A 17,743-nucleotide genomic window follows, 5' to 3' on the forward strand; every position below is an offset into this window, starting at 1 on the left:
TAAAACACATCCCTCCTCCATCTATACAATGGTCCATCTCTTTCGAATGCCACTTCACACTTTTAAACACATTTTCAAATCTCTCTTGCAGAGCAAACCCATTTCTTCTTCAATTTGGTAACCCCATCAACTAATATGTAATCCAACGAACAAACGAGGGGATAACCATTTCTCAATTAGTTTGAGTTATGTGAAAACTTGTCGAGTTCTGTTGGAGGAAAATGTTTTAGACACTGTGGAAGCCATTATGGTGATTTATTAAGAACACTTAGTGCCCAGAAGGCTATGCGTGAGATATAAAACCATGTCTCTGTCTCCAAGGAGTTTCTATGCTTATGTTTGACAGATCACTCATGGATTCACGCGGCGGGGAGTTTAATATGAGGGTTGGAGAGAACAAGCTTTCAAAGAGTGAAAAATCTGGTTTATGATCAAAAAAAAAAATCCTAAGAGGTGTTCAAGGGGCTTGTTAGATGGAAAGAAAAGTTTAAAAGGCAAGAAAATAAATGAGGACATGGTATCTTAAGGGAGACAGCAAGAGCAGGCCCTACTTTATACAAAGAATGCCAGAGTCTTAGAAAGCATGCAGTAATTCCATTGAAGATATTTAAGCTTCTACATTTCAAGATAAAATTTTCAGATGAAAAGTACCATAAATGAACTAGGAAAGAAAATCCCCGTGAGTGAAGTAACCTGCGAGTTTCATTTGTCTCTCTCCTTTTTGAAGTTCCCCTGCTCACAGCACTTGGTTATACAAAGCTAGGGCTTGGCTGCACCTGACAATGGCACTCAGCAGTAGGAGCTTCGAGTTTGGAGCCCACCACACAGCAGCTGTAAGCCCCAGCAGGCACCCTACCACGGCAGGCACTTAAAGAGGTGCCGCAGGGTGCAGTCCTGCCTGGGTTTGGGAGCTGAAAGGCTTGTCATTACTGTGCTCCAAGATGAGTGACAGCCTGCTGGTGCTCTGTGTGATATTGCAGATGCTCTGTAGAGGAAGGCATGTTGGCAAATAGTTGCCTCTACGAACAGGGAAGTCTGCTATTGTAGACCTGCTGGGGCCATGCATGCATGTGCTTAGGACTGAGGAAACACAGCACTATATATGTATGGACTCAGGGGCCAAATTCTTTATGTAGAGTAACAATTCTCAACTTGTGGGTTTCGGTCCCTTTGACAAAACTCTATCTCCAAAAAATATTTACATTACGATTCATAATGGTAGTAAGACTACAGTTACAAAGTAGCAATGAAAGTAAGTTTATGGTTGGGGGTCACCACAACATGCAGAACTTTATTAAAGGGTTGCAGCATTAGGAAGATTGAGAACCACTGGTCTAGAGGGTCAGGTGGCTTGAGAGCCTCAGATCAAAGTTTCTGCATACTTGCTTTCTTCTGATGCCCTTACACTTAGCCACAAGTGTCCACCTTCTCAGTGTGTCCACAAGGTCTCTCTTTCTATTTGTGAGCCCCAAGTGTGCCTTCTTACAAAGATACTATATCAGATTAGAATGTACCCAAAATGTCTCATTTTGTCTTAATTGCCTATTTAAAGGACCCATCTCCAAAGGAAGTCACATTCTGAGGTTCTCAAATTAGGATTTCAAAATGTTTTATGACCAAGGAATTAGGTGGGAACACGATTTAACCCATTATAGGAAGAAGTTGTTTCCCAATCATTGTGTGGCCTCATACTGTCCACTCTTCTCAGACATTCTTCTCCGTTCTATAAAATAAGTAAATATTTGAAGAGGGTACATAACTACCAGGCACAAATATTAAATACTCCATAAAATATTTTATGATCTCAATGGCCTTATGATGTGCTAATCATTTCTGTTAAGTTTTACATAGATGTACATGGAGACAGATTTTTCACGTCTACTTTTATTTATTTTTGTCTAGTTTTAATGGCAGCATCTTAGAAGTATAATTGATAAAGACAGATTAGTATGATATAAGTACTAATAAAACTTGAGTATGTAGGCAATGTGCATACCTATGAATCTACCCCTCTGGAAATTTTCCCTTTTCCCTTGATAACATTTCTTTACAAGTGAAATTTTTTAGCGTAGATGGGTTTTGCTTCTTACCTTAAATGTTATTTATCTGGAGACACTCCATATTCCTTGGATTATCAGTAGTCCATGCCTTTTATTGCCAAGTAGTAATCCATTGTGCAGATGCACCACAGGATGTCTGTCCATTTGCCTAGGAAAGAAGATTTAAACTCTTCCCAGTTCAGGGATACTAGAAAGAATTCAGCAGTGAATATAACATCTTCATTTTGAATTGCTCTGACAAAATATGTGACAGAAATAAAGGGAGAGGGATTTATTTTGCTGGTGTTTTTTCAGAGGTCCTAGCAAATTCAGATAGCAGGGTGGTCACAGTAGAAAAGAGTAATTCACACAGTGGCTACTAGGAGAGAGGGAGGGAGGGGGACAGGGAAAGGGAGAGGAACAAGGAAGAGGAAGAGCATGGGCAAAGGGAGAGGGATAAAGAGGATGGACAGCAGACAAGGATAGGGAGAGAAAGATGGAGAGAGACAGAGGGACAGGGGAGAAGGACTGGGACAGGGAGAATATGCTATGGGCTTCAGCCTCTCCAGTCCTTTTATCTCATCCAAGTCTTCAGCCTGTGAATGACCATCTATAATGGCTATTCCTTGTTGCCAACTTGACTACAATCCAGAATTGGAGGGCACACCTGTGATCTAGATCTTGAGGCTGGAAGACACAAGTTTCTGACCTGGTAGCATGGAGATCTTGAGGCACAGTGGCCTTGAAAAGCTTAGGCTCAGACAAGGTAGTACATGCCTTTACTCCCAGGAGACTGAGGCAAGGAGATATCTGAGTTCAAGGTCACCCTGGGACATCACAAGTCCCAGATCCAGGCATGTGGTACAAACCTTTAATCTGAGCCATACCTTCTGCTGGATGCCTAAATAAGGACATTGGAAGAAGGAAGATTCACTCTTTTATGACTGTTTGCACTTAATTGCACATCTGTTGGAATTTACTTCTACAGAAGACCACCTTAAACCAGCCTCATGGGACTGACCAATTACTAGATTCTTGGACTTCCCATCCACAGCTGCCTATTCTTGGGTTAGTTGGACTACAGACTGTACGTCATTACAATAAATTCCATATATATATATATATATATATATATATATATATATATATATATATATATGTCTCGTCCAGCAGGACCTAGTTATTCCGTGGGTCGAGGACAACCAAGGCCTGCAAGAGAAGCGGGTGGAGAAAGGGAAGCGAGACCAAGCAGAGAGTTGTCAAGGTCTGTTTAATGGAGGCTAGGAGCCTGGTTATAAGCACACAATGAGAAAAAATAGAGAGGGGTCGAGGGGGCATAATAAAATACAGAGAAAGGGATAAACATCTGGGGCAGATGCTGATTACAGGCTTCTTGCAGCTTATTTTGGAATGTCGGGCCTAAAACAGTCCCGGGCAGCCTTCAAACATTCTGCAGTTTATCTTGGAGTGTCAGCCCTAACTAAACAGTCCCAGGCAGCCATCAAACAAACATCTTGTAGCTTATCTTGGAGTGCCATAAACAGTCCCAGGCACCAAGTGGAGACATGGAGGAGGAGGTGAAGCTGGCTTTATCTAGGCGGTTCCAGGCGCCAAGTGAAGGAAGGAGTGAAGCTGGCAGTCCCAGGCACAAGGTGGAGGCCATGGAGGAGGGGGTGACATAATTCCCTTCAAAGGGTCAGCGGATCTTCGGGGTGAGAGTTACTGAGGGCCTAGTTTCCCACAGTTTGATCTCTCACATATAGAGAGACATTCCATAAGTTCTGTGACTCTAGAAAACCCTGACTAATATGCCATCTACACTGGGGGTTCTTCTTCCTCTCTTAGTCAATCCTCTCCTGAAACAACCTAGTGCATTCTAGCAATGTGCTATATTAACCTCCTACCTCATTTACAATCCAATCCAGTTGACAATAAAAACCAACCTTACATTCATGACTCTGTGGGTACATGCTCACCATTCTTGCAGGAAAATGCTCAGGAATAGAGATGATGGGACATATGTACAGTTTCAAGGACATTGGTAGATTGCCGATCTGAGGCCAGTACCATCATATACCATCAGTGACAGTGTGTCAGAGTTTGGTTTCCCCACAGCCTTCATAGAATGTCTTGTCTTCCCAGCTTCCTAACTCTTCTGGAATAATATCTTAGTGAATCTTTACTTGAATTTTCTGTATCTTTATTCCTCTAGTGAAATGATTCAAAGTTCTTTTGTTATTATTGATTGTTTCATTGACTCTAATACTCTAGATTTGTAATTTGCAAAGTGTTTCATTTACTTGGTCTTCCTCATCACATACAAACCACACACACAAAGAAGACTAATCTACTCCCACAGCATGTTTGTGTATTCAAGATCAGTGAACCGCTGAGCCTAGTGGCTCAGGCCTGGAATCTGCTGCTCAAGAGGCTGAGGCAAGAGGATTGCAAGTGAGGTTTTGCTGGCCTGGAAGAAGTTTAAAGCCAGTCAGGATATCTGAGTGAGACACTGCCTCAAAACACAAAAACACAGTCAGGCTATATCTCATCAGCAGGGCACTTGCTCAGTATGTGAGAGAGGTCTTGGCTCAGGGCTCAGTCCTGGAAAAAAAAATGTTATTTATGGCTGGCTCTATTTCAGGAATGTGTTATATAAGGTTATCTGATACTCTGTGCTTTAGGTAGAACAAGTTCTCTAGATTCATTCCTCTTTTCAAAGCTGTGTTAACTAGTCTATGTCCTTGAACTTCAGCTGCTAAAAGGTGTTTAAACTTAAAAATAGACAGCCTCCTTATAGAAGCCAAGTTAACTGCTAGGACATTCAGTCTCAGAAAAGGTATATGTTCACATGACCAACAGAGGTATGACTATACAACCTTTTCCTCCTCTTGTCAAGTGGGTAATATCCTATTCTTACTATTAAGAATCCATTGTTTATCTGGCTCCTTGAGACCCATTTGATTTATTGTCCATTATCTCAATCTTCTTAGAAATTATTGTTATTCCTGTTCAAATCACAACACCACAAATTAAAACTTACGGGGTCCATCCTTTTAGCATAGCAACCAGTATCAAGGGTCTTCACTGTTACTGCTGAAAAGCCTGTTTCCAGTATCAAATACTATGCGTGAGCTATGAAGCCGAAGGGTTTGGCTCAAAGTTTCACATCTAGACACTCTTATTAATGCCACAAAATCCTACAACGCCATTCTTCTGTCTTCCCAAACTCTACTTAAAATAACTGCACTTTTCTTCTTCTGTCTGCAGTGTAATTTAACCTCCCACTTGAGTACAGAGCATAATTCAATTGAGAGGTGTGTTTATATCACACAAAACACAATAAAGCATGATGAAGTATTTCTTAAATCATTTGCAAACGAATGGCTGCAATATTCCCAGTCTGCTCTCTGCTCTCCAGCAAGCTCAAAACACTATGGCTATTTATTAATATATGGATCCCCAATGACTTCTTTGGACATTTAAAGGCTGGAGGAGATGAGCAGGACTGAATAGAAAATCACAGAGAATGGTATTGAGTGCCAGGTGTGCACTAATACTGAGGTAATTCTAGATAGTGCTGACCAGAAGGGACAAAAATCCTGTCACCCCGTGCCATGGCACAAACCAGGGGACAGATAAAGTCGGATGGTATGACCTAAGAACTACAGAAAGAGGGGGGTGACAAGGTTAGAACCAACAATTACAAACACGTCTCTAAGCTCAAAGTCTGTGCTCTAGCAGAGGGTGGAAGAGAAAAGAAGCAATAATCAGGCCTAGTGGGCGTCTGCTGGCTGAGTTCAGCTCCAATTAGAACTGGAGCAGCCGGGAGTGCTTTCTTTTTTATTTTTTTATTAATCATTTTATTCGTTTACATTTCAAAGGATATCCCCCTTCTCAGTTTCCCCTCCACAAACTCCGCATCCTATACCCCAGCCCCCTCTACTTTGCCTCTATGAATGTGCTCCTCCACCCACTCACCCACTCCCACCTCACTGCTCTAGCATCCCCCTACACTTGGGTATCAAGCCTCCACAGGATCAAGGGCCTCCCCTCCCACTGATGCCAATAAGGCCATCAGTGGTGCGTGCTTATATGTAATTCTTCTGCCACATTTGTTCTTTAAGTGCTTAAGTATATTGTTATATTTTCCCTAAGTTGCTATTTTCATCTTTAAGTAAAACATCTGTTTTTATTTTTCCATCTTTTCAATGCATAGCGACTCACATTCTAGATAAGAGTACCTTGTTGGATTTTTTTTCCACTATACAGTTGCTTACAAATCACCTTAAGTTCAGGAAAGAGCTGAAAATATTTTAAGAGTCACCAGGCTTAGGTGTAAGAATGAGTAATGCTGTGTGGTGATTCACAGCTTCAACCTCTACCCATCAAATACCTGATGTCCCGTCTACCTCATTAGGAGAGAAAGAGCAGATCTTCTCATAATCTCTGTGGCACAGAGGGAAAAGAATCACTCAAGGAAACTCACAATTTATTCATAATAAAAATCAAATCTCCTAGCAGGCCAGGAAATGAAAGGAAATGTGATTAAAAATAAAGTATATGTATAAGAAGTCTGCAGCAAGAGAAGAAACAAGACAGGGAGTCACTTTCTTAACGTCTACAACCTCTACACCACACCACAGTGAAGGCCCTGATGAAGGCAGCAAGAAAAGAAACAGAAATGTAAGGGGGGAGGGGGAGGCTGGGAAAGGAAAAAAGCAAATCTACCAAGAGTCACAGAGGACTTAATGTTACATTATTAAGTGGGTGCAGAAGGTGCTTTAACCAAAACAATGCATGAAATTATTTCATTATCTTAGTGACAGCTAAAAGGCATGAAAATGCTACATGGAACATGAAACAGCACATGCCAATCTTGTGAAAAACATGCACAATTTATGTAGCTGAAATAATAAAATTCTATTGAAATAAAAGGGAGTTAAATAAAGACAGCACACGTTGAACAGTTTTAATATTCATATGTAAGTCTGGCAGATTTTTTTTCCAAATCTAGATTCAATTCATCACAACCTAAAATCCAAATTTATTAGTTTATAACTTCACACGTGATAGTGCTACCCTATGGCTCTGCAAATATAAGTAACAAATAATAAAGCCAAGACTCATTTAAAGTGAAAAATAGCATGGTATATTTTTCTAGTTATAATACCACGATAGAAAGATTGATAAAGATAAACTGAAAAAAGACAAATAGAACAGAGTAAAAGAGCCAGGAACTGGTTTGTCTAGATTTGTGTATGTGGTTTCTATGTGAGTGATAGAACAAGAACAGATTCACAGTAAATGTTGCTGGAATCATTTGTAAATAATAAAAAATGAAGCTTGAATGTTGTTTCATATTACTTAAAATATATCAACTCAAGGTAGGACATAATCTTAAATTTGAAGAGAAAAACAATAAGGCTTACTGTAGCCAGCGTGACAGTATACATGTGTGATTTATGTATGAAATGATTTCTCAAATAAAGGGAAATATAATAAAAATATTGATTATTAAAATATGTCAGACGGTAGTGGGTTGGTTTGATGCTGCTTGTATTCTAATGCAAAAACACTGGTTCCTCATGGCATAGATTCCCCCAGCAAACAGATCCTCATATACGCAAGAGAACCGTGTGAATCTTCTTTCTGATTTAACTGTCAATAAAAGGCTAGAGCCTGTCGTTGGGCAGAGGAGGGAGAAAGGTGGAACTGGAGGTTTGAGAGAGGGGACTTACAGGTATAGAGAGAGAAAGGAGGATAAGAAGACTGAGGAGGAAGAATCTGCCATGGACCAGAACCAGGTGGCCAGGAGAAACAAGTAACAAGGGCTTTACAGCTGTGGGATAACTTAGGGTAGCCCCGGATCTGTGCAATCTACGCATATGGCTTATAAATAAAATACCTGGATTCTGTGTCCTTTTTGCAGCCTTATAAGGATTATAAATTTCTACCACATCAAACTAAAATAGTTTTCATTAAAAGAAAAATTTAAAAGATAGAAAATGTTAGAGAACATATTTGTCATCCATATAAACAAAGAAGGATAGCCAACATTCATGAAATGGTACCTCCATAAGGATGTCAAATATCAGGTAAATATGTAAAATTGGGACTGGGGAGATGAGGCCTGGAGAGCCTGGAGGCAAAGACGTGTATGGGTCAATAAAGGATTCATTCCAACCAGTATAGGCAATTGATGAGCTACAGGTTCAGTGAAAGATTATGTCTCAAAAATCAATGTGAAAAGAAATACAAGACACCTGACATTGGCCACTATCCTCCAGCTGTGCATGCTTGGGTATGTGTTCCACTACTCTCACACATGTGTACACAAACATATGTAAATCAAACACACACACACATACACACATGAAACTGTGTTCACTCTTCAGTCATCCAGGAAGTACAGATTTAATACAAAATGTGATTCCATTTGCACATAACCCACCAACTAAACATGTAAACAGAAGACAGCAGCAAGTGTTGGTGATAATGTAGAACAAATGGTACTTTCATCCTCGTAGCTGGATGTTCACTGAGGGTCAGCCTAATCTGGCTTGTTCAACAATTCTGTTTCTATCCATGTATCCAACATATCTACATATGCATGTTTATAAAGAAATGCATAACAGGAAACCAAAAAGATGGATTTGTTAGTTAAGAGGGCTTGCTGCTCTTCAGGAAACGTAGGTTCAGTTTCCAGCACTCGTAACTGATGGCTCATAACCACCTCCAACTCAAGCTTCAGGGGAATTTGATATTTCATTCAGGCTTCTGCAAGCATTCACACACAGACCCACATATTATAATAATAAACAAACATATAAATTCAAAACACATATGTTTAAGTTTGCAATAAACAAAACCCAGACTATGGCGATGAGTCAGAAGTTACCAATGAATATTGCTTTTGAAGAGGTCCAGAGTTCAGTTGCCAGCACCCATATCAGGTGGCTCGCTTCTGCTTGTAACTCTAGCTCAAGGAAGATACAGTGTTTGCACTTACCCATGCATGCACAAACACACACAAACACACACAAAGGCACAATTCAAAAACTAAAAGAAACCTTTAAAACAAAATTATTTAGTTTATAAAAAATTACATTGTTTCCATTAAAGAAAATACTGATCACAATGAAAAATAACAACATCTATATAGAACCAACATGGGCCTCATAGATGAAGTTATTGGGTAAAGAAATAAAGGTTTTAAAATATATTTAAAATTTTTGTTTCTGAATCTACAAAATTCACTGTAGACTCCTAACAAAATATACATGTAGTAAAGACACTTTAATGACATTACCTTAAGAAATGTCAAAACAAAAAAGTTATATGTTCATCAGTAATGAATGGATAAAGAAAATATGATATACATATGTATGTATATATTATATGTACATAAACATGTATGTGTACATATATATAAAGTGATTAAATTAAAACAAACTTGTATCCTGATCAGTCCTACATGCTTTCCAGAAAGACCTTAACACCTGAGTTTTAGTGTCTCACCAAGGACCCTTCCCTTCCCTGTATATTCCATGTACTTCTACTTTAATGATCATGATCTTTTGCTAAATGCTGAAAGGCAACTATTGGTATGGTTTCAGGTAGAGTTGCAATATAAAAGAAAAGTAGAAAATGAGCGAACTCTCTCTCTAGGTATCCCAATAATTGATAATAATTATAAACTGCTAACGTGTATTAGAAATAGAGTCTTAAGTTTGCAAAGCACATGTCCTTATTACCACTGAGCAAGCCATGGATAAGGGATACTGAGGGTGATTTTCTATCTTCACTGGAGCCGGCAGATTCCTCATGGGCCTAAGCAATGGACCATCAATTACACATTTCAGTCTAGCTCAATCACCCTAATAGTAGGAATTCCTTCCAGATTCCGCAATAGGTTTACTGTCACTCTTAATTCATTCTGTTGTGAGTTTAGTAGTCATTCAAGTAGAAGGCAGAAGACTTAGTATCTTTTTAAATAAAGTATTGTTTTTATGTTGTTCACTGTCCCTACAGTACCTGGAATTCTGAGAACACTGTGAACTCAACCAACAAAGACACAGTTCTGCTTATACATACCACAAATATGCCAGTTTAGTTGCATATGCATTTTGTAATGTGATTTGCATTTGTATTCATTGGAATGAAGTCTCATTCTAGCATTATAATGTATAAAAGATGCAACCATAACAATATGCTAGAAATTCAACATGAAAGTTCCTATTTATATACAATAAGTGATACAGAAATGCTGGACAAGATGATGAATGAAGACACTATGGGGTTTTTAAAAAATATTATTTATTTATTTATTTATTTATTTATTTATTTATTTTATGTATATGTTGATCTGTCTTCAAACACACCAGAAGAGGGCATCAGATCCCATTACAGATGGTTGTGAGCCACCATGTGGTCTCTGGGTATTAAAATCAGGACGTCTGGTAGAGCAGCCAGTACCCTTAACCACTGAGTCACCTTACCAGCTCCAGGGATTGTTTTTTTAATAGTGCACATATGAACACAGTATTGTGCACGTGAAGCAGAATGGTCAAATCAGGTATCTTAGAGACAGTGGGGTCAGAAAGACCACACCCATTACCTCACACACCAAGGTATCATCTGTCCTTAGAGAAGTATATAAGAACATGAAGGAGAAATGTGTGTGTAGCAGGGAGGGTTGGGGAGGTAAGAGTATAATCTAGCTAAAGAACTAATTGCACATACTCTAGCATGGATGACCGAAACACCCCTTGTATTAGTTAACATACCTCATATTTAGTAAATTTGTGAAGGCTAAAGTTTCTCTACCAAAAGTATATCTCCAGAATAATGAATGCATTCAGAAACTGGTTTTGCATCAATAAAGTCTACGACTGTATGCCAAAAAAATAAAACTAAATAAATGTATAACATTTCAAAATAAAATATTGTAACCAAAGTTTATAAGAGTTCAAGGAATAAAGTGATGTCTGTGAATATTAGTTTACAATAAAACAAAAAACATCACAAACTACATAAAGAAGTTATCTTCTCTAAGAAAAGTATCAAGAGATAAGACTACCCAATCCTAGAGGACTCAAGAAAGTAGAAAGATTAGATTATATCAAGTCATATGTTCAAAATGAACACAGAGGTAAGAGAAAAAGCAGAAACTCTCCTTTTATTACAGACTCTGCAGAAGAATTATGATTCTGAAGATATAGCTCAGATGTAATGTGTAAAAATTATAGATACAGAAATTTTTAAAGAAATTAAATATTCTGCAAAGGCCACAACCAGAGACTCTAGCATAGAACTGGAATCTAAGACTTGGGAAATTGTAAAAAATGCAACTTCTACTGATAAAAAGTTGAAAAGCCTAGACAAAATTTGAGGTCAGAGAGACATTTGTCACATTCTTACTAGATGTTCAGCCAAGATTTGCAAATGTTGACGGGGCAACATTTGAAAGGATTTTTGGGGATTATTTTTCAGAATTAATGTTTTACTGCCTTATGTGCTGTGATGGGAGGGAAAAAGCCAGACTGACAGAAGAATTTAAAGGATAGTCACAAGGATATAGTCCATCATGGCGAGGAGGACAAGACATCACACAGAGAAAGCAGACTGCCTGATTACACTTTTGCACACAGTTGGGAACAGAGGAAGCATGGCTAGCCTGTAAAGACTCAGGCCTGACTGCCAATGACCCATTTCCTCCAGCAGACCTCAAGGTTCCTTTACCTGCCCAGGCCAACAGCAGCGGGGTTATAGAGTTCATACACACACACACACACACACACACACACGAGCCTGCGAGCAACATTTCACACTTCAATCACAACCATTGGTGAAAGATGTGACTTCTCAGTGCTCTAATATAATCAAGATACTTTCCAAAAGTGTGGATACCTGGCCACCTGTTGCAAAATCCCAAAGATTAGTGGACACTTGTCCTCATTTGCTTCTCTATCAAATGGCAAAATATTTACAAAACATCAACTACTGGTCATATTGTTACCAAAAATACCAAAGAAAATAAATCCATAGCAACAATATAATAGAGGAAAAGCAATTTAATTTATGAATTTGATTCCTAAATTAGTTATTGTTTAAAAGGGGATAGTAGACATATTAAGATAGACTTCATAATTCATCAAACCTTACCCAGAAAACCAATCTAGGAAATTGGGAGCAAGAGACCAGTAGTCTTAAAAGCACAGGAGTATGAAACATGGCAAACATGGTCAGCTTGCCAATGAATTTGAAGTTCAATTGGGCTGGGACAGTGACTGCCAAGTTTATATATAGCATAAACCATATCAGAAACACAACACTAATTGCTTGCTTACTATTTTATGTGGGCCTGGGTACTAGAGGTTTTCCATGGAGATCTCTGGCCAGTCCTGGTGCCAAGGCTCCAGCGAAGGGAAGCAAAGGAGGGCAGGGAGGGGAAGTGTCTTCTCTGCTTCCACCATGGTCTTTGCAGTGCTGCCCTGCACTGAGTCACTTTGGGCTTGGCTGACCAGAAGCTGACTAGGCAGTGAGGAGTGCGGCAGGGCCTCAGGCAGCACATCAGGAGAGCTGATCTCTCCCCAAGTGTTACAGCTCTAGGATGAGGGAGTGGTTCCTGAACACCTTTATTCCCTGGATAGGACTTATATACAATTTTGGGGGTGATTGAGGGTTTGACAGCAGGCACTTCTCATTGGCTTGGACTGAGAGTTTGGGGAAACCTTATTTGCATGTGGGAGGGCTTGGTGCAGCTACCACAAGATTGATGTGTGACAGGAGCCAGGTGCCCAAGATGGAAATCTCCGCTCACCGGGGTCCAGGGTTCAAGACCTACTGGAGACCAGGCTGTCTGTGAGCAGCCCACTGCCCCACAATTTTATATTCTTATTAAAATAGGGGTGATAATAAAAAATATTTAAATAGTAATGTGTATGTACTTCCTAGAGCTCTTTTTGAGGGCTACATTAAGGATGGGATCTTAGTTGGTAAAGAATGGAAAGTAAATAAAGGGTGATGGAGAAGTTTCTGTTATCTCATGCCTTTGAAGTCATGTTGTAAGGAACCCCAATTCCTATCCACTAACCAAATAAACAATCCCAGCCAGTACTTGCAAAGCAATGCTATTCAACAATAGAAAGGGCTAGTATCTGTACTTCCTATAGCATGTATGAGTCATAGAAACTATACTAAAGTGGAAAATATGAACTCAAAAAGCTGTGTGCTGTCTTATCCCCAATTATTATGCTATACAGAATAAGCAAACCCATAAAGACAAAATAAAATGGTCTGATAATGGGGAAAGGAAGTGGCAGATAACTGGATATTTTTCAGAGGTTGTTTTCTCTGCTTTCTATGTCCCAGTTGAGAATCAGAAGAATTGGAAACATGTTTAGGTCGTTTCTAAAGCATGGAAAAGGTCAACTATGCTGCTAAGCACATACAAGACAGCCTAATCCCTGAGCCACATTCTGTTTTTTTTTCTCCTTTTTTTAAATTGGATATTTTCTGTATTTACATTTCAATGTTACCGTGCCATTTCCCTTCTGAAAAACACTCTCCCCCTCTCCCTCCTCCCCCTGCTCACCAGACCACCCACTGCTGCTTCCTGGCCCTGGCATTCCCCCACACTGGTGTATAGAGCCTTCACCCTACCAAGGGCCTCTCCTCCCATTGATGTTCAGCTAGGCCATCTTCTGCTACATATGCATCTAGATCCATGGGTCCCTCCATGTGTACTCTTTGGTGGTAGTTTCATCCCTGGGAGGTCTGAGGTACTGATTAGTTCCTATTGTTGTTCAGTTGTCTTTGCAACAATCCCTGGGTGTGGTTTCCTGTCCTTTCTGTCTGCCCCAAGGACAGAGATATCCTTAGTGCTTTCAAGTTACCAGCTTCTATATAGTGCTGCATTCTCAAAAGCCTCAGCCAATTCTCTCACAGAGTAATTTGGGGCAGTCCCTGGGAGGAATTATTGTCATGTTGGGATAATTCCCTCCATGGATTCAGCCAGACAACACAAGTATAATGAAATATCTAAATGTTTATTATTATTAGTAGTAGTAGTATTGTTGTTGTTTCTTTTTATTGTTATTGGTGTATGGGTGCTGTGTCTACATATATGCTTGTGTAGCACATTTATACAGTAGCTAAAGCAGTCAGAAGATGGTGATAGACGCTCACAACTACATTCACTGATGGCTCTTAGATACCTCGTGTATGCAGGTAAAGAAACCCAGACCTCTTCAAGAGCAACAAATGCTCTTAACTGCTGAGCCATCTCTCCTGCCCCTGAAGTTATGGCTACACAATGCTGTAGACTTACTAAAGGGTACCAAGTTACACATAGAGCCTTTGAAAAGGTAAACTTTAAAATATGTAAATATCTTTCAGGAAAGGTTCTAGATTACAAAAATCATGGCATCCTATTTGTCTCACACAACTTTTCCGTTACTTCTAAATTTGATTATATTTCATTAAAATTATACATGTCCACATTAGTAGACCAATAAACATCTATTTCCCCTGACATAAGCATTCCAAAAAACAAACAGCACATCATCTATTCATTCGTTTTCGACACCAATAAACATTAGTGTCATTTCTACCTTAGTGTGTTAGGAACATTCTTCCCTAAGTGTGTCCTTCGTACATAATACAGGACGCAATACAAGTTCATCAACATGTGCATAATTTATTTAAAAGACAAGGTCAAATTGTCTTCCATGTATCACGTAGTCTTTCTCAAGGAGCACGAGGAGAGCCCATACTTCCCTATGAACAGTAATCTTCCTGAGTCTCGACCACCTGTTGGATCTTACATTGCCTTTTTCTATGCTTAAATTGTGTCTCCCTGATCACTAATGAGGCTTAGAAACATTTTACACTTTTATTTTCTTCGGTGTTTTATGTTCTCTGAAATGATTATTTTTCTATTGGGTTTTATAGGTTTTCATTATTGACTTTTAGGAGTTATTTGGTTATTTTGAATTATAATGCTTTTCAGGATTAAGTGCTGCAAATAAATTCTCATACTGGGCTTGTGTTTTTACTTGCTTTATAGGATCACTTAATAATCATTTCTTCTTAAATTCAATACATTCAAATCTCAAAGTATCTCCCTCCGTAATTAATGCTTTTATTTTTTAGGAAGCTACTCCTTAAAGGTCATAAGGATATTCAATCTCTCTATCTTATGTACTTTCTTTTCGAGGTTTAAAGATTTGCTTTTCATACCTAAGTCTTTATGTCAAGAACAAAATTGAATTCTGTATAAATTGCAAGAACATTATCCTCTAAACAACAATTCCTCCCCTTCCACACATGGGGTCCTCATATACCCATCAGTCTTTAGGGTTTTTCTTGTGTTTCATGACCAGTAACTCAATCCCTGATCACACTCTCTCACAGTTTACTTTACAGTAACAGTAATATAATGCACGCACATTGATTAATCAGCACTAACTAATAGATAATGTGACTCTTCTACAAGAGATGTAAGTTTGGACTGCTGATTTTGGAGAACTTGCTGTGAAGGCACTGAAATATTCCTTCCTACTGTTATGCTGCTTACATGTAGAAATAGTATTTAGATATATAGTGAACCAAATATTATCATTAAAATTCCTATCACTTTTAAAATGTGACTTTAAAGTTTAAATTGCTTCTGTAACTCTTACTGGATTTCTGTGTGCATCTTTGGAGGGTTGGCCAGAGCCATGGTGCTAGGTTTTGGGCCATTGCTGAATCTGCTTTCTTCCCTCTTTCTCTTCTTCTTTTTGTTCCTGTCTGTTTTGCTTGGGGCCGTGCTGGGTGTCAACACACATGGGATTCCTACCGTCAGGTGAATGCTCTACCACTGAGCTATAGGCTTAGACCCCTCTCATTATGTTTCCATTGAATAGCAGTATTACAAATTTATGATGCTTTAATATTAATATCAAGAGCAAAAGCCCCCAAATTATTCTTCGGGAATGCCTTGACTATTCTGTGCTTTTTGCTCTTTCACATAAACTTTGGATTGACCTTGTAACATTGCATAAAAATTTTGTGGGATTTTTATTGAAACAGCTTTGGGACTATGGGTAAATTCAGGGAGATTTGATATCTTTGAAATATGAAAACTGTCTTTGAGTATGATATATCTTCTTCATTTATGTAGGTCATTTTAAAGATTGTCTAATGAGGCTTAATACTTTCTATGTAAAGGTGTACTCTACCTCCTTTTAGATTTTTTTCCTAAATAACACATTTTTATTGCTGTTAAAAATAAGAACTCTATAAAATTAAAGTTTTCTATAATGTTATTAATGACAAAGCCAATGCATATATGCTACAATTAATTAACGGGGAATTCCATGCCTGTTCCATGAGGAGAATACCATTAAGGCATTCTTACCCTTTCCTACTTTCTCTCCTGTTAGCAAGCTAACACACACACTGGGAGTAGCAGAAAAATGAAGAAGTGCATGCAGCATGCACCGCACATAAGAAGAACAGTACAGAAGATGCTATGAACTATCAAGATCAATATTACAAAGCTGCGGGTTTTTTAGCCTTTCTCTTTTGTGGATATCAAAATCTAGGGGCTTTTGCATGCTGGTCTCAGTGTTAATTCTACTTTCACTCTTATTATTTCAAGTAATTTATCTGTAGACACTGACAAACTTTCTTGAGCTATGAACTAATAGGGTTTTATGACTAATGAGCTATGGCTACTGAGAGAGATAGAGTTGTCTAGGATCAATTTGAAGATTTATGCATTGAGTCAGTAAGCATCAGCATGTCAGAGGTGGAAGAGGGACAATGCTAAAAGGAGTTGCCATCCCAAGGCAATTTTGCAAACTCCCTTTATTCACTGTCCTCTAGTTCTCTCATTTGTGATAGACATGTACTAGCATATTTAACATGTACATTGGCAATCCTTCTTGGCAGAGGTCCATTTCTTCCGTTATAGTCTCTTCATTGTCACCAAAGTACCTAAAACTCTAAACTTGCTAAGTATCACATGCTGCCAGATACAGCAGTAGTAGCTCTTTATCAAACAAGGGGTTCAAATCCCACCAATATGAAAATACCAATAAGAGCTCTGTATTTATTTACCAACCATGAGGATTCTGGATTTAAGTTGTTAATTTAATATTATCATTTTGAAACAGAGCCCATGAAGCCCCAAATGGGCTGGAATTCTCAATGTAGACCAGGCTGGCCTCTAACTCACAAAGATCTGCTTGTCTCTGCCTCCTGAACACTAGGATTAAAGATTTGTGCCACCATATCTGGTTTGGATTTAACTTGTAACCTGTGGAAACAGAGTCAAAGTTATCTATATTTATCTCCTTGTTCTTTGCAAGATACGCTCATGGTGGACAAGCAATCTTTAGCTTTCTATTAAATATAACAGAGAAGAATGTCTCCAGCCAACATCAGGATGGATCTCATGAACTCATTAGCATTTTTTGCTAAGACTTTACCCTAATATATGATCTGATGGAAGTTTCCACTTCCAGTATATGACCTCTAAATGTTCTCAAGTGACCCCCACCCCAGGAGCAAGTGTGGCCCAAAATTCCATCACTTATGAATATCCAGCCCATTTCTCTGCTTGCTTACTATTCAGCATCCAATTCTGTAGCTTGCAAAAGTCCAAAAGTACCCTAGGTTTCCTGGTGCACAGAGGTCTAAGAGATTCTTAGCCA

General features: G+C 38.8%; 1 long non-coding RNA gene across 1 annotated transcript in view; it reads right to left on the reverse strand.

The window, feature by feature from the left end:
* Positions 1-238: 238 nt before the first annotated feature.
* Gm32828 overlaps positions 239-17,743 on the reverse strand; it is a 231,973-nt gene continuing 214,468 nt past the window's right edge. Inside the window, exons 4-5 of the long non-coding RNA XR_003950121.1 lie at positions 2,091-2,208; positions 239-1,723 (exon numbers count right to left, since the gene is read on the reverse strand). This is a non-coding gene — a long non-coding RNA (predicted gene, 32828). The remainder of the gene's footprint in view (positions 1,724-2,090; positions 2,209-17,743) is intronic.

This window comes from Mus musculus, chromosome 12 (genome assembly GCF_000001635.26).
Source record: "Mus musculus strain C57BL/6J chromosome 12, GRCm38.p6 C57BL/6J".
Lineage (NCBI taxonomy): Eukaryota > Metazoa > Chordata > Mammalia > Rodentia > Muridae > Mus > Mus musculus.